Source organism: Phyllobates terribilis, unplaced genomic scaffold (assembly GCF_046119375.1).
Source record: "Phyllobates terribilis strain yellow unplaced genomic scaffold, ASM4611937v1 Scaffold_340__1_contigs__length_2048258, whole genome shotgun sequence".
Taxonomy (NCBI): domain Eukaryota; kingdom Metazoa; phylum Chordata; class Amphibia; order Anura; family Dendrobatidae; genus Phyllobates; species Phyllobates terribilis.
In genome coordinates, this window is record NW_027363100.1 from 445,580 (window position 1) to 464,262 (window position 18,683).

Here is an 18,683-nt window from a genome sequence, read left to right on the forward strand (position 1 = left end):
CTGGCTGTACCCTTGTCTGTTGCTGCCGTGGATGGGGGTCTCTTACCACGCCCCATCCAACTCATCACCGAATCCATTACTCTGCAGGTGGGAATGCTGCATTCTGAGAGTATCTCCTTTCATGTTCTGCCTGGACTCTCTCACGCCCTCTTTCTAGGCCTACCTTGGCTCCAGAGACATGCACCCGTGCTTGACTGGCAGACCGGAGAAGTCCTTCGCTGGGGACAGGACTGCCATAAGACCTGTCTGGTTCCCGTCCATCCCGTCCGTCCTTCTCCTACCCCAGCTAATCTACCTGGACTTCCGATTCCTTATTGGTCTTATGCTGATGTCTTTAATAAAAAGGAGGCAGAGACACTACCCCCTCATAGACCATACGACTGCCCTATCGACCTGTTACCTGGTACTACTCCTCCCCGTGGGCGTATTTATCCTTTATCCGCTGCTGAGACCCGGTCGATGTCCGAATATATTGAGGAGAATCTGGCCAGAGGATTCATCCGGAAATCTACCTCCCCGGCGGGAGCAGGCTTCTTTTTCGTCAAAAAGAAGGACGGCTCTCTCCGTCCCTGTATAGACTATAGAGGTCTTAACCAGATCACGGTGAAGAATAAGTACCCCCTTCCGCTCATTCCGGAGTTATTTGATCGTCTGAGGGGGGCTAGAATCTTCACCAAACTGGACCTCCGTGGGGCGTACAACCTGGTTCGTATCCGTCAGGGGGATGAATGGAAGACGGCATTCAACACCCGGGACGGCCACTATGAATATCTGGTAATGCCCTTTGGCCTCTGTAACGCTCCTGCCGTCTTTCAAGAGTTGGTCAATGACATCTTCCGGGACCTTCTCTACTCCTGCGTAGTGGTGTACCTGGACGACATCTTGGTCTTCTCTCCGGATCTCCAGACTCACCGGAGGGACGTTAGTCAGGTCCTGCTCAGGCTCAGGCAGAATCACCTCTTCGCTAAATACGAGAAGTGCCTCTTTGAGCAGACCTCGCTTCCATTTTTAGGCTACATTATTTCTCAGACCGGCCTACAAATGGATCCAGAGAAACTGTCTGCCATCGAGAAATGGCCTCGACCGGAGGGGTTGAAGGCCATTCAGCGATTCCTGGGCTTCGCCAACTACTACCGCCTCTTCATACCACACTTCTCTTCCCGGACTGCCCCAATTTCCGCGCTCACCCGTAAAGGTACTAATCCCAAAGAGTGGCCACCCGAAGCTGAGGAGGCCTTTCTTTCCCTAAAACAGGCCTTCTCTTCCGCCCCGGTGCTTCATCGCCCAGATGGCAACAAGCAGTTCTTCCTGGAAGTTGACGCCTCCTCCTCTGGAGCCGGAGCGGTACTTACTCAAAAATCATCTTCCGGGAGAATGGTAACTTGTGGCTTCTTCTCTAAACTCTTCTACTCCTCAGAGCGCAATTATTCCATAGGAGACCGAGAGTTATTGGCCATCAAACTGGCATTGGAGGAGTGGCGTTACCTGCTCGAGGGGGCTCTTCACCCGGTAATAATTTACACCGACCACAAGAACTTGGCTTACCTCCAGCATGCCCAGAGACTTAACCCGCGCCAAGCCCGGTGGTCCTTGTTTTTTGCTCGCTTTGATTTTGTTCTTCATTTTCGCCCGGCTGACAAAAACGTCAAAGCAGACGCCTTGTCCCAATCCTTTCTGGTGTCCGATCTCGAGGAAGAACCTAAACATATCATCGATCCCGCCAGAGTAATGCAGGTGGCTCCCGTGAGTCTAAATCGTCTCCCTCCCGGTAAGACGTTTGTTTCAGTACCTGATCGGGAGAAGATCCTACACTGGGGCCATTCGTCTAAACTAGCTGGCCACGCCGGTCAGAAAAAGACCCTCCAGCTTATTGCCCGGCACTACTGGTGGCCTACCCTGCACAAGGACGTAATAGACTTTGTTTCTACCTGTGTGTCCTGCGCCCGCAACAAAGTCCCGAGACACCTGCCAGCCGGTCGCCTCCTTCCGCTTCCTGTGCCTGCTGCCCCCTGGCAGCATATTGCTATGGACTTCATAACTGATCTCCCCGTCTCTGCCGGTTGTACGGTCATTTGGGTGGTCGCTGACCGCTTTTCCAAGATGGCTCACTTTATTCCCCTGCCAGGCCTCCCGTCTGCACCCGAGCTGGCTAAAGACTTTATCCGCCACATCATCCGTCTTCATGGCCTGCCCCTCCACATCGTGTCGGATCGTGGGGTACAGTTCACCTCACGTTTCTGGAGAGCCACTTGTAAACTGCTAGACGTCACCCTGGACTTCTCTTCCGCTTACCACCCACAGTCCAATGGTCAAGTGGAGCGGATCAATCAGAACCTGACCAGTTACCTCCGGCACTTCGTTAATGCCCATCATTCAGACTGGGTGGATCTCCTACCATGGGCCGAGTTCTCTTATAATAATCACCAGAGCGAATCCTCCTCCAAATCCCCGTTTTTTGTAGTCTTCGGTCAGCATCCTCGGATTCCTTTTCCTGTCTCCACCTCTGTGGACAACCCGGCTGCGGAATCTCTCGTTAGCAAATTTTCCTCCATTTGGGAGAGTACCCGTTCCGCACTCCTTCAGTCGTCCGAACGGATGAAAAGACACGCTGACCAAAAACGCCTGGATCCTCCACAATTTCGTCCTGGAGATAAAGTCTGGCTCTCATCTAAATATGTCCGACTCAAGATACCTTCTTACAAGTTAGGGCCTCGGTTCATCGGCCCTCTGGAGGTCATCAGTCAGATCAACCCGGTGGCCTATAAATTGAAACTCCCGGCCAACTTACGGATCCCTAACTCCTTCCATGTATCTCTCCTCAAACCTGTGGTTCTTAACTCTTTTTCCAAGTCTACAGGTACGCCTCCTGCTCCGGTTTCTGCTGAGGACGAGTTTGAGGTAGAGAACATTCTTGCCACCAAAAGGGTAAGAGGAAAGACCTTTTTTCTAGTAGATTGGAAGGGGTTTGGTCCTGAGGAGAGAACGTGGGAGCCCCGGGAGAACATCCATGCCCCTCTTATCCTTGCTAAATTTCTGTCTGGCCTAAAGAAGGGGGGGCCTAAAGGGGGGGGTACTGTAGCGCCGGCGTCCCTGCCCTCTGCTAGGCAGGGACGCTGTTCCCCTCACCTCTCTGCTCCGTGCCCGGCGTCCTCCTCCCGCTCTGCTGGCAGCGCGCGCTCCTTCCCGGCCACTGTGCTTAGGGCGCGCGCGCTCTCCCTCCCTCTTAAAGGGGCCGCGCGCGCCGTCCTAAGGAGTCCCCGGCCAATGGCCGGAGGACTTTACCATATATAAGGCACCTCCTCCAAAATGGAGGTGCCCGAGCAATGTTGTTGCACTGTTCACTACTCTGCTTCAGCCCTCAGGTCCCGTTGTCAGTTACCTGCCAGATACCTGCCTGATTCCTGCCAGCCTGCTGACTTATTCCTGCCTGATTATATGCTACCTGCCTGCTAGTCTGAGGTCCGACGGTCTGCCTTACTACTCCTGTCAGTCTGTCTAAGGACCAGCCTGCCCGCTCACCTGGGAGCGCACATCAGCCACCTGCCTGCTTGCCTGAGGTCCGACGGTCTGCCTTCCAACTCCTGTCAGTCTGTCTATGGACCAGCTTGCCCGCTCACCTGGGAGCGCACATCTGCTACCTGCCTGCTAGCCTACCTGGAGGCTCCGCCGTCACGTGCTGTGACCACCTGCCTGTCCAGTGACTCCTGCCCGCTCACCTGGGAGCGCTCATCTGCTACCTGTCTGCTAGCCTACCCGGAGGCTCTGCCGTCTTGTGCTGTGACCACCCGCCTGTCCAGAGACTTCTGCCCGCTCACCTGGGAGCGCTCATCTGCCGCCTGTCTGTTGGTCTTCCCGGAGGCTCCGCCGTCACATGCTGTGACCACCCGTTCATCCAGAGACTCTCGCCTGCTCACCTGGGAGCTCACGTCTATCATCAGCCGCCACAGGTCGTACCAACCCTTTACCTAGAGACTGCCCCGGTCACTTGCCGTGACCATCTGCCCGTTCATTCAGAGACTGCCCCGGTCACTTGCCGTGACCACCAGCCCGTTCATCCAGAGACTGCCTCGGTCACTTGCCGTGACCTCCAGCCCGTTCACTCAGAGACTGTCCCGGTCACCTGCTGAGACTTCCTGCCCGTCTTCCCTGGTCGCCACCCGCTCCCTTACAAGGACCGCCCCCTTGTATAGTAGCTCAGAGGTTCCGCCTCCCAGACCCGTTACACATACCAGACAATATATGTCCTTCTATAATATATCCTCATATAATTTCCTATTGTGTCAAATATTATGCAATTACATTGTCCTAAATGATTGTATTTGCTGATCGTAACCTTAACGGTACGATGGTAGAGTCACCACTAGCACCTAAGAAACACAGTGAAGCCTGGTAAGTGTCCGGACGGAGGAGATAGCCATTGATGAGAAGCATTATTTTTTAGGATCATAGCCATGACTGTTATAGCATTTGCATAAGTCGCCCTTGTGCCATGTTGTTCTCCTTTTTTCAAGCAATGTCTGTAATCACAGTAAAACTATTGCAGTCTTCACAACACAGCCCGGCTCTGCTACGATTATGGAAGTCATGTCCAAGAGCAATAAAGAAAAATATTCACATGTGTTTTTAAGAAATTGCTACTGTTTTTTTTTGTTTGGATTATTTATTTCATTTTTTATGTTTGCATTATTTTGCATTATTTTGTCTTTTTGCTACTTTTGTTGCATCTGTGCATTTTTACGTTTTTTCTTTTGTTGCTAATCACAGCATGTTCTAAGTTTCGTGATTTACTTATTTTTTTTCTTTCTTTGCTTTTTCTATAAATTTTACCATTAGAAAATGCACCTAAAAAAATCATACACCTGTCTGTATGTGTCAGAGTTGTCTTGGGGTCTCATCTGTTTATTTAGTAGAGTAAAGAGGGAGGAGGTGAGTAAGGACATAAGTGTGAAGTGCTGGGTCCTGATTGCTTGTACAGTTAGGTCCATATATATTTGGAGAGAGACAACATTTTTCTAATTTTGGTTCTAGACATTACCACAATGAATTTTAAACAAAACAATTCAGATGCAGTTGAAGTTCAGACTTTCAGCTTTCATTTGAGGGTATCCACATTAAAATTGGATGAAGGGTTTAGGAGTTTCAGCTCCTTAACATGTGACACCCTGTTTTTAAAGGGACCAATAGTAATTGGACAGATTAAATAATTGAAAATAAAATGTTCATTTCTAGTACTTGGTTGAAAACCCTTTGTTGGCAATGACTGCCTGAAGTCTTGAACTCATGGACATCACCAGACTCTGAGTTTCCTCCTTTTTGATGCTCTGCCAGGCCTTCACTGCGGGGGTTTTCAGTTGCTGTTTGTTTGTGGGCCTTTCTGTCTGAAGTTTAGTCTTTAACAAGTGAAATGCATGCTCAATTGGGTTGAGATCAGGTGACTGACTTGGCCATTCAAGAATATTCCACTTCTTTGCTTTAATAAACTCCTGGGTTGCTTTGGCTTTATGTTTTGGGTCATTGTCCATCTGTAGTATGAAATGACGACCAATCAGTTTGGCTTCATTTGGCTGGATCTGAGCACACAGTATGGCTCTGAATACATCAGAATTCATTCGGCTGCTTCTGTCCTGTGTCACATCATCAATAAACACTAGTGACCCAGTGCCACTGGCAGCCATGCATGCCCAAGCCATCACACTGCCTCCGCCGTGTTTTACAGATGATGTGGTATGCTTTGGATCATGAGCTGTACCACGCCTTCGCCATACTTTTCTCTTTCCATCATTCTGGTAGAGGTTGATCTTGGTTTCATCTGTCCAAAGAATGTTCTTCCAGAACTGTGCTGGCTTTTTTAGATGTTTTTTAGCAAAGTCCAGTCTAGCCTTTTTATTCCTGATGCTTATGAGTGGCTTGCACTGTGCAGTGAACCCACTGTATTTACTTTCATGCAGTCTTCTCTTTATGGTAGATTTGGATATTGATACACCTACCTCCTGGAGAGTGGTGTTCACTTGGTTGGCTGTTGTGAAGGGGTTTCTCTTCACCATGGAGATTATTCTGCGATCATCCACCACTGTTGTCTTCCGTGGGCGCCCAGGTCTTTTTGCATTGATGAGTTCACCATTGCTTTCTTTCTTTCTCAGGATGTACCAAACTCAAGATTTTGCCACTCATAATATTGTAGCAATTTCTCGGATGGGTTTTTTCTGTTTTTGCAGGTTAAGGATGGCTTGTTTCACCTGCATGGAGAGCTCCTTTGACCGCATGTTTACTTCACAGCAAAACCTTCCAAATGCAAGCACCACACCTCAAATCAACTCCAGGCCTTTTATCTGCTTAATTGAGAATGACATAACGAAGGGATTGCCCACACCTGTCCATGAAATAGCCTTGGAGTCAATTGTCCAATAACTTTTGGTCCCTTTAAAAGCAGGGTGTCACATGTTAAGGAGCTGAAACTCCTAAACCCTTCATCCAATTTTAAGGTGGATACCCTCAAATGAAAGCTGAAAGTCTGAACTTCAACTGCATCTGAATTGTTTTGTTTAAAATTCATTGTGGTAATGTCTAGAACCAAAATTAGAAAAATGTTGTCTCTGTCCAAATATATATGGACCTAACTGTATATCCTGCTCTGCTTCTAGCACTTCTATTGCTCTCCTCTGAAGACATGTCCCTCTTGTGTGCAGCTGGCCGAAGCCCTGGACCTCTTCCAGGAACAGATGCTGAAAGAGGAGCGGCTGCAGCCGGAGGAAAGTAACTACACTGTTCTCATCGGAGGCTGCGGAAGAGTTGGATATATCCTATATATAACGTATTGACGGCTCTGTCTGACAGTCTAATATGTATGGGGTCCCGGACAATTTTTTGGGGGAGTTAATGATCCAGCATAACTGATCATTTAATTTGGCTGATCATTATGTTCTGGAGATAAGGTGCCAGTAGACATGTCTGGTGGTGACTCTCATAGAGAACACAGGAGTGTATGGGAGAGATGGCTGCCAGACAACTGTTAAGCGCAGGCCGTCTTTCATCCAAGAGCCATCTAATGTGTGTGGCGGGCTTTATAAGGTTGATCTGTGACCCCTTGATAATGAGCCATGATAAAGCAGCATTGGGTAAGCTCCAAGGAGTGACCAGTAAAGTCCTTCTGCCTGTGTTCACATGGATGGGATTAGCCGGGGTCCATGCCGTGGTGGCTGTGCTCATCAGGCCCTGGACACATTAGTCAGATCTGTACAGCATGCTGCAGCTTATTCTGAAATATTTATAACAAAGCCCAGATAATGGTCACATTAACTGTGGCATGTTTGTAGCTTTTTAATGATTTAATACCAAAATGATCTTATTTACTCTGTGAAACAACCTTTAAAGGGACTTTCTTGTTTCACAAAACCGCTGTTCCTGGCTGCAGTTTGTTTAAAGAAATTACAAAAACCGTCTGGTCTCTATTCATCCTCCCCAGGTCCAGCGCAAAGTTTCTCCTGCTGCTCCCGCTGTCTGTTATTGTCTGCAGCGCTGACAACACATCTACAGCTCTGCAGCCTGTAGCTACGCTCAGCGGCTCGTGCCGTTAACTCGGGCCGACCTTCAGAGCTCACTGACTGACTGCAGTGCTTTCACCGTCACGTCAGCGCTGCAGACAATGACTTACACCAAAGCATTATTATTATTACTATTTATTATTATAGCGCCATTTATTCCATGGAGCTTAACATGTGAAAAAGGGGATATACATAACAAACAACAAGTACAATAATCTTGAACAAAAATGCAACGGCAAACTGTTACAGAAGGAGAGAGGGTCTCCCCGCGAGGGCTCACAGTCTACCAGGGATAGGTGAGGGTACAGCAGGTGAGGGTAGAGCTAGTCATGCAGCGGTGTGGTGGAGCGGTGGTTACTGCAGGTTGTAGGCTTGTCGGAAGATGTGGGTCTTCAGGTTCCTTTTGATGGTTTCCACGGTAGGCGAGAGTCTGACATGTTGGGGTAGAGAGTTCCAGAGTAGGGGGGAAGCACAGGAGAAATCTTGTATGCAATTGTGGGCAGAGGAGATAAGAGGGGAGTAGAGAAGGAGATCTTGTGAGGATCGGAGGCTGCGTGCAGGTAAGTACTGGGAGACTAGGTCAGAGATGTATGAAGGTTTATAAAAAATGTCAATAAAAAACATTGAAACACAGATATATGGGGGAGACAGGTTGTGAATGGCTTTGTATGCCATGGTTAGGGTTTTGAACTGGAGTCTCTGGGTACATGGGAGCCAGTGCAGGGATTGACAGAGAGGAGAGGCCGGGGAACAGCGGGGGGGCAGGTGGATTAGTCAGGTAGCCGAGTTTAGGATAGATTGGAGGGGTGCAAGAGTGTTGGAAGGGAGGCCACAGAGCAGGAGGTTGCAATAGTCGAGGCGGGAGATGATGAGGGCGTGCACTAGTGTTTTTGCAGATTCGTGGTTGAGGAATGTGCGGATCCGGGAGATGTTTTTGAGTTGACGTTGGCAGGAAGTGGAAAGGGCTTGGATATGTGGCTTGAAGCACGGTTTGTTTCTTAAAAAAAAGAAATGCTGTGTTGGAATAGGGGTTGTCTGAAATAGGATAACCCCCTTAAAGTGAATCTGTCACCAGGTTTTTGCTATCTAATCTGACAGTAGCATAATGTATGGGCAGAGACCCTGATTCCAGCGATGTGTCATTTACTGGGCTGCTTGCTGTAGTTTTTATAAAATCACAGTTTTATCAGCAGGAGATTATCACTAGAGGACTAGTAAGCCTTCTGCTAGGTAGTCCGGGGCATTCATGTGCTCTGTATAACCCCATCCCCACCACTGACTGGAGGAAAGCTGCCGATCAGTGGTGTGGGTGGGGTTATACAAAGCTCAGCATTCAGAGAACTACTAGAGCTGCAGCAGATAAAACACTGATTTTATCAAAATAGCAGTAAGCAACAAAAAGCGTGAGATATCACTGTAATCAGGGTCTCACCCCTTATATCATGCTGCTCTCAGATGGGGCATCTAAAACCGGGTGGCAGATTCCCTTATGATTTAACAGCACTTCCAGATGACTTTTTAGAATAAGGAGAACTATCTAAGGAATAATTGCCACTCATTATACACTCCTGAGTGTACATGAATGTATGGGGAGTGTACATTATATGATGGGTATCCTGCAGTTTTTCTCTACATTATAAGCCTCAGCATTTACCTTTTCTGTGCTTTGCTTTTTATCCCTCCGGCTCCTCCTTCCATAGGTTTATAGGGGCATCGCAGACATTTTTGTTGAAATGAACCTGTCGCGTTCCTCCCGGTAGCGTTCGACTTCCAGTCACCGGGGTGGCACTGCTCTGTGTATAGAAAGTGGCGCCTGTAACTGCGACCCCTGTAGTGACTGATGGCAGCTCAGCATTAGGGCCGGCTGTCAATCAGGGCTGGGGGCACGGTTACAGCCGTCACTCTCTATACACAGAGCGGTGACTGAACCAGTGCCGCCCCCATGACTGATACCCAAACACTACTGTGGCACCCTGCTACCCACAGGTACCACAGGACCCAAAAGGGTGCATGGACGGACTTCTCCACAAGAGGCCCTTACTACACACAGACACCTCCACCCTTCCACCTCATACCACCAGAAGGAGCCCTGTTAGGGATATATATATATACTGGAGGGTGGAGTTAGGTAGGGAGAGTGTGCTCGCACTTGAGATCAGTGAAGAGGCAGCACCTGTTGAGCTGCTGTGCTGAGGGTAAGCTAAGGCCTAAGCACGTGCTGAAGCCTGAGGGCCTAGAGCGTGGCCGGAGGCAAGGAGAGAAGAGAGGAGTTAAGGGGGCAGAGGAGCATCATAAGCTCACCCCAGAACACAAGCCGGACGCCGGGTCCGTGCCTATAGGGTCCTCTATGCCCAGTAGGAATAACTTGTATATCAGGAGGATTCCAGACCCCTCTTCAACCTGAAGCTACAATCATCTACAGAAATAGGAACCACGAAGGCCCCAGCGTCCAGGGATAGTGGTAGCCAGAGAAAAGTTCTTACTACCAAGCAGACAGGTGAGAGAGTGAAACAGTACAGATGCTAGGTCTAGTTCCAGGCTGGTCAGGAGCTTCAGAGAGAGAGAGAGGAAGAAACCGATCAGGAGTCCTACTACCTGCTCACTGGGGAGATTTCAGAAGTGCACCCTTCCTATCAAGTACCCTGGACCATACCTGCCGTTTACAGCAGTAAAGGTACTGAAGCGAATCCCCTGTGTGCGTGCCTGTTATTCTCCCCTGACCCAGCTGGGCCACCTCTCACCTGCGTCCCTTCCATCAAGCCTGCCCTGGGGCCCACTCCGCCTGCGGGGAGCAGAAACATCTCAGCTGCCATCCCATCACCCCTGGAGGTCTGCAGCGCGCTGGTACCCATTACGAGGAACCACAGGTGGCGTCACGAGACAAAACTGTTATTCATCCCTTCATGTAACAAACCCCTTTTAAAGAGTGACCTCAGGGTATGGGCCCCGGAGCCGACTGCCGTGACAGCCCACAGAAGGTCAAGGCCTGGGTACCGAGTTTCCCCCATATCCCCCTGGGCGAGTCACTACCAGGTACAATAAAGTTCATTTCCTCCTGGCAGAGGGAGTCTAAATGCCGGCACCGGGCAGTTTCAGAATGCTATTAACCTGCAGAGTAACCCCATATCTACAGGTTGATAGCGTTTGTTCACGTGACAGGTTCCCTTCCCTTCTCCCACAGATTTAGCAGATATTGAGAGTGAATGATTAGTGCAGGAGACCAAAAAATGTCTTTTAAGTGACAAAAGAAGAAGGTTTATCTGATAATGTATATTACAAAGTGTCTTATCTTTACTTGCACTATTGATTAATGAAATCAGGTTAGGCTGGAGCAGGAGCACAGTGATAGGACAATCAGAGGGAGACACGGGCAGATCGTGCTGCAGCTTATTCTAGTAAGGAGTTTATCTCACTTCAGTGCTGAGCACTTCTACACAACCATATCACTGCCACTGCTTCTGAACATGTGCTGAATGGAAAGCGGGAATCCCTCCCGCCTGTGTGCGATGTGTACGTGAGCAGACAGTGCAGCATTCTCTACCCACTAGCTGAGAGATAACTGAAGCTTAGCGCTAGAGCCTGCAGAGGGGAGAACTGGTGACAATTGCAGGACACACAGGGGCCAGAATAGAATATACACATAGCAGTAGCCACCTGACATGACTGTTATGCCCTCAATATAACATTCATTGTGTACGCTGTCCATCAGTGTACAAGCTGTGGGGATCTGGCCGAGGCCGGCAGTACCAGGCACTCACACTTATATGGATCTTGCTGTGAAGGGGTGTCAGCGCCCCAGTGAGCACCATTGACCATTTGTTCTGTTAATTGGGAGGACCAATAACGTAATGCAGTAAAGTACCTTTACATTATCTGATAATGCCCTGTATATTATGTACTTACATTATTATTGCTATTATTACATACAGTTTTTACAGTACAGACTCATTTCTTGTTACATCATTTAGATGAAAAAGCGAGGTCTGGTTCCCACAGATGCCACATATACTGCCCTGTTCAACGCCTGCGCGGAGTCGCCATGGAAAGACTCGGGTCTGCAGCACGCACTGAAGCTGCGGAAAGAATTGATGGACAAGAACATTGCGCTTAATCCCATCACTTACCGGAGCTCGCTGAAGGTCTGCACGCTGAGCTCAGGACTGCAGGGGAGCTGTGAGCTATTTAAGGTAAGTCAAGGTCACAGTCCTGGTCACCCACAATGGAGTCCTTATAAGATGCCCCTATCATAGATTAACCGGGAGGGAACAGCATCATTGTAATCATTCCACGGGGAATCACCAGTGCACCATGTCTGGCCGGGGACTTAGCAGCCATCAGAAGGCACCACCAGAGTTCAGTTCTTCTGTGGGGACCAGGGGGTCACTTACTAAATCTGAGAAAGGTGGACAGCTTTGTACTATCTACTACCAGCACATCCACTGTCAGCTTAAGAGATAGGAAGATGGTGCTGGGGTGTAAATTTTCAGCTAGTTAGTATGTGACCTGTTAGGGGGGCACAGTGACCCCACTGATCCTGGGCACTGGTGCAGCACTGCGCCCCCTTCACTGTGTTTTTCACTGGCCACCCGGCTGTTCTGGGAACGGCAAAGTGACGCTTTCCCTGAGATTTTGATTTTGGTTAGATTTCTCTTGCAATACTCAAGCAGTGATGTCGCGAGCTGGATAATAACAAGCTAATATGGTCTTCTTGGGTTTATAGGAAATTGCACAAAAATTCCGTGTCGTTGGCCCTGAAACATTCACCGTCCTGTTTATGGGATGCATAAAGGATGAAGAGCTGGGCTTCCTACAAGCTCTGCAGGTATGGCTTGCTGCACACATCCTACATCCTATATCCGTACAGTGCACACTTACCTGGGAATTATGTCTCACACTTCCGACATGATGAGATGCGCAAAAACATTGAGGAATCATGGAGCAACTGTTCATTTTACTAATACAGATATTTCTTGCTGCAGTATTTCTGCTGAAGTGACGATGGGGCATGCCGGCTGAGGGTGGGACTCTTGGATTCTCTGATGACTCTGTTGGGCTCGGTGCACATTACGTTTGTGGCCATTGTTGGGCGCATACACATAGAAGGTGCGTGCCCCCTAGTGGCCACTGTCAGGATGGATGATGAGGCATCCGTCCACTATTGGGACCCATTGTAAAGAAATGTATACCGCATTGCAGAGGTCGCTCTACATTTTTTACAGAAGAGTAAAAATCCTCCTCATAGTATTTTTCAGGAGTATTTTCAGCCAGTCTTTGAATATTAGAGAAGAGGCTGCAACCTGTGCTTTGCTCTACCGCTTCACCATCTTTGACGTATATTTATGTCAAAGGTCGTGTCCCTGCCTTTGATGTGATCTCGCACACCGAGTCCACATATTTCCCTGCACATGATGACTGATTTAATCAACCATCATCTGCCTTTAATAGCTGCTGATGTACTGTTGCTCCGCCTGCTGCTATTAACCCGTTAAATCCAGCTGTCAATCGCTGACAGCGGGATATAGCGCACGTCGGCTGGAAGCGCGTCATACATCCTGCCACGTGATTGTGGGGCGCCGATGGGTTGTCATGACAGCTGGGGGTCTGCTGATGACCTCCCATACATGTCATTATGACCCTCCTATGGGCCGGCGTTCATAGAAGATGGTGATTTCTGCTATAGATTGCAGTGTATGTACAGCACAAGCGATCAGACGATCGCCGCTCCAAGTCTCCTAATTAATCTGATCAGTAAACATTGTAATGGGGAAAAAATCAAAATGCCAGAATGACGTTTTTTTGGCTGCCACAGCATTGCAGTAAAGTGCAACATCAAAGTGGTTGCAGGGAGTATATAAGGATATGTAGCTCACAAACTCCTAAATATATGATGTTTTCATTTACAATGTATCTAATTTATACATGTATATAGAGAGTACTGAGCATGGATTTGTAAGGTTTCATAACTTCCATGCTAGACAAAATTCTATAAAATAAATAATGTGACAATTCTTTCATGGCCGGAGGTGATAATAAACTGATATAACCGTGTACACTAGTAATTAGAATTCCCTGGGCTCGGGTGTAAGAGGCAATATTCCTGATGATCAGGGTCCCGTGTAGGGACGGTCACTGCTGTATACCATCTAGTACAGAGGTACAGAAGCTGGCGGCGCTCCCATAACCTCCGGGCTGCTGGATTCTATCAAACATCTCCATGTTATTCTGTATACAGTTATATTCTTCTTTCCATCACAATGCGGTGGGATATCACTACAATATGCCAACATGGTGTGATTAGTGGAGGGCGGCTGTCAGTATCCCCCGACTTTAGAATTAGACTGAATAATCCTTCAAAGGGGGTGTACAAAGTTTAAAAGATATCTCCTATCCATAGGATAACTTCCCGATGGATGGGGTCTGACTGCTGGGAGCCTCACCAATCCTGAAAACTGGGGATTTGAAGAGTCCTTAGTGACTGATGTGATGGTCGATCATTGCTGCACCATACATTCTCTATGGGACGACTGTAGCTCTGTGCTCGGCTGGTCTCCAGCACTCCCATTAAGAATGAACGGAGCGGCAGTGAGTATACTCAACCACCACTCCATTCATCGTCTGTGGGACTGCCAGAACTAGTGGAGCGCTGCTCTTGGCTATTTTTGGGCAGTCCTATAGACAGTGAATGGAGGGGAGGCTGAGCATGCTGCCTGTTCTTGGCTTTGCTAGGGGTTCCAGCAGTCAGACCCTCAGTGATCAGTAAGTTATCCCCTAACCTTTGGATAAGAGATGATTTTCTATTTTGGCAATAACCCTTTAATTGCATCCATGTGGTTATTTTCCCCTATCCTGTCCACCTTTATTATGTCCGTTATTCCCTCTGGTGGTCAGTGCAGCCATGTAGTGTATGTCTGTACTACTCAGGCTCTGGGGGGCCGGAGCGTGCAGCTACAGAGCAACCTGCTCCACATCACTGCCAGGAGGGGAGATTTATTGCTGTGTAGTTAGTCCAGGTGGTGCCGACAAGTAGAGGGAACAAGTTCTGGCAATCCTGCCAAAGGAACACAGTTATTCCTGCACCGGACCTGCATCTCCGGTGTGCGGCGGCCGGGAAGGTGCCCGCTCTCCTCAGGGAAGATGCTGACGGCCCGCAGGCACATACCCGTCCTTGTGCCAATGCACAGGAGATAAAGCAGGACATTTATCTAAGTAGAGATGTGGCGTCTCCCACCCGCCTGTCATATTTGTAGATGACGCGTGGCGGAGGGCAGAAGCCGGGGCAGGACTCCTGTCCGGCTGCAGAAGTCTCATGTGTAGTGATACTCATGTGACTTTTCTAAAAGCATAAATCGGCCTGCAGAGGTGTCAGCGACGCTGGCTCAGACGTTACTGTGAGCGGAATAACAAGGCTTTGGTAACAGTTTCACCTCTTTATATTGTATTAGCTCCTTTACTTAGTCCTAGTTCAGACTGGTCTAAGAGATCGCCTGCTGATTCCTTTCTTGCGATTCTGATAGGAGATTTCTGTTAGAAGTTTGGCGCAAGGCTAGTGATTAGACTGGCTAGTGATTAGACTGGCCAGTGATTAGACTGGCCAGTGATTAGACTGGCTAGTGATTAGTCTGGCTAGTGATTAGACTGGCTAGTGATTAGACTGGCTAGTGATTAGTCTGGCTAGTGATTAGACTGGCTAGTGATTAGACTGGCTAGTGATTAGACTGGCTAGTGATTATAGACTGGCCAGTGATTAGACTGGCTAGTGATTAGACTGGCTAGTGATTAGACTGGCTATTGATTAGACTGGCTAGTGATTAGACTGGCCAGTGATTAGACTGGCCAGTGATTAGACTGGCTAGTGATTAGACTGGCTATTGATTAGACTGGCTAGTGATTAGACTGGCTAGTGATTAGACTGGCTAGTGATTAGACTGGCAAGTAGATAAGGATTTTGTGCCAGATTTTTAGTAACAAAGGGAATACAGCGGTCGGCCACTTTAGGTGGACTGTTCCAGTAGGCAGCATGCTGATAAGTTATTTTTTGACGTTTTGCATGATTTCCGCTGTCTTTGGTTGGCATATCCCCCCCCAATGGCACTTCCATCTGCATCCTGTAATGGCCAGTCGGGATACCCGCGCTGGCATCGGGGTCTTATTGCATGGATAGGCACGCTGGTGACTCGCCCCCAGGGGGCCGGTGGCTGATCGCCGGGGTTATATCACGTTGGCTGGCCCAGGGCGGTCAGTACACAAAAAGGGGGTATAAAATTCTAATAAAAGTTCGGGGAATTCGTAACGCCACCTGTGGTGTCTGGTGAAGGTCACCAGCGCCGCAACAGTACTCCGAGGCCGGTGTCAGGGCAGCTAAGATGGAGCGGGCCTCAGGGCAGTATAGAACGATGCAGTTTGCGCTGGGCGTTGTGGTGCAGGGAGAGGACGATAGCGCAGCAGAAGTAACGGACAGAGACAGGGGGTTTGCTTTGTTACCTTTTACTGGTACAGCTGTTAAGTACGGTCCGGGGTACTCCAGGTGAAGGGCACACTTTTGGACTTCTCCCCAGTGAGCGGGTATAAGGCCTCCTGTCTCTATGTATGCTCCTGGCCAGCCTGCAACTGGGCCTAGCTTATGTGTCCTGCTTTTTCTTAACCTGTTGCTCTGAGGTAGGACCTGCGGTTGGTAACCACTTTCCCTGGACGTCGGGGTTCCTGGTCCTGTACGTGTCTATCTTCAGGTTTGCCAGGGACTTGTAGTCCTCCTGGGATTCCGGTTGTTCCTACTGGGTGTAATGGATCCCTGTAGGCACGGACCCGGTGTCCGGTAAATATAGCGGGGTGAGCTTACTGAGCTCCTCTGCCCACTTGGTTTCTCTCTCTTTATCTCCTCGCCGTCGGCCACGCTCGGGGCCTTCACTACAAGGCAGCTGGTGTACTGCGTCTTCACCGCTCTCTGAGCGTCGGCACGCTCTCAGACACCTTCTGTCTGACTGCTCTGCACACTCACTCACTGCAGACTGAAGACTAATCTGTTCTGAAGACTGAGCTGCCTGGCTCCACCTTCCCTTTATATATCCCTATCCGGGCTCCCTCTGGTGGTATGAGGTGGAAAGTGGAGGTGTATGAAAGTAGTGAGGGCCTCTTGTGAAGAAATCCAGCCATGCCCCCTTCTGGGTTCTGTGGCACCATGCGCAGCAGGGCACCACATTCCCCCCTAGTAAAACTCAGTACTGCCGGACTGAAGCAATTTTGCAAAACAGGTTAAACAATAATAACATTTCTTCCCTTTTTGGGAGGCACATCTCTTGAACATTACAGGTGTAAAAACATAATAAATATATACAAATATAGAGCGTCCTCAGAATTTAAGTCTGTTCCGGTGAGGTCCCCTGACAGGGTGTCCATCTCACAGGTAAAGTACAAGGTAGCTTGAGGGACCTGTCCAAAGCAAACCCTCCACGTAGGCCCTTGGGTGGCTGCAAGGCATGGCGATTCTGAGTTGGACCTCCACTTCTGCCACCCAGACAGGTTTTTATTCTGAGGTCACCTAAAGGGGGCACTCCAGGGAGCGCAATTATTTACAGGAAACAGTTTTTGGGCTGCACACAGTCCTCTTCCACAAACTTCTTTATGTATATACCCTTACTGGTAACTAGATGCAAGTTAAGTGTCCATATCACTTGAATTGTTCATTAGCAAGGCAAAAACACATATGAATAATGAAATACACGAAAATTACATACAAATAACATACCCCAGGGACAACTATCTACACTGTCAGAGTTTCCTTTCTATTCTCTCTATCTGACAGGGGTCTGACCTTTGGTGCTACGTGTCGACCTACGTGGTACTGGGATGCTTGTGGTACTGGTAGTTGCACTACTTTCCATTCTGTCAGCACTAGGTGTGGAGGGGCTACAAGACTGCCTTGACCTCTCTGCGGGACTGGCAAGTGTACCATTAGTTGGCCTTCTTGCTCTGCTCCAACCTGGGATCCTTCTTCCGGGGATTCTTCTTGAGCAGGCTCTTCTGGGGCACCTACAGGTTCTTCTTGCTGTGGGTAGAAGGTGATTACAGGTATGATTACTGCTCCTCCTAGTTGGGGCCAATCTGCCGGGAAATCTCCTAATTCAGTATGTATTACTGCTTCTTTAGGCTCCTCTGGTACGGTGAGAGGCACTTCCTCCTGGGGCTTTAGCAGACCTGGACACAACTTCAGATGGTCTCTGGATACTGTTGCAGTCGTTCTTCCTCCGTCCTTAGTTATTAAACAGGTCTTCCGGTTATCAAACCTTGAGTTTAACACAGTGTAGGGTTCTCTCTCCCACTGGTCATCAAGTTTGTGGTTTCTCCTTTTTCTTTTTAACACCACTTCTCCTGGTGTGACGGGTTCTGCGGGCGCACTTCTATTGTAGTGGGCTTCCTGTTTGTCCCTCACCCGAGTGAGACTGTCTTCGACACAGGCCTGTACTCTTCTGTACTGCTCTTGTCTGGTCGTGTCCCAGTCCTCAGTGGACATATCTGCTTCGGGTTCTACTACACCAAGCTCCAGGTCCATGGGCAACTTCCCGGGTCTTGCTCGCATGAGATATGCTGGAGTACAATTGGTGGAACTCACAGGTATGTGGTTGTACAGATCTACCAGGTCAGGTAGTAGGTCTGGCCACTAATTTCTCTCCTCTAGTGGTAGGGTCTTCAGCAGGTCGATGATGATGTTGTTCATCTTTTCACAGAGACCGTTGGTTTGGGGGTGGTACTGTGTAGTCCGGATCTTTTTACACCCGTACAGATGGCAGAACTCCTTGAACAATTCGGCCTCAAAGGCTGAGCCTTGATCTGTCAGCACCTGCTCCGGGTATCCATGTGGCCTGTTGAAGTACGCCTGAAACGTCTTTGCCACGGTTTCTGCCGTCAGATCCTTGCGGGGGCGACCACCAGGAACCGGGAGTAGTGATCCACCATGGTCAGTGTTATGCACATGCCCGTACTGACTGGCGTGTGCGTGTTTAGTGATCCCACTGGACCAAGAACCGGAGAGTGCCTGGAGGGGCGTAACTAAGTATCTACCCGATCCGACCAAGGTCGCACGACGGCTAACGACGCCAGTGCACCAGGGAGGAACTGAGCAGAGGGACCAGGTGCTACTCCAGGTCA

At 49.0% G+C, this 18,683-nt stretch overlaps 1 pseudogene; it reads left to right on the forward strand.

The window, feature by feature from the left end:
• LOC141221840 (uncharacterized) overlaps window positions 1-18,683 on the forward strand; it is a 400,332-nt pseudogene that overhangs the window by 94,835 nt on the left and 286,814 nt on the right.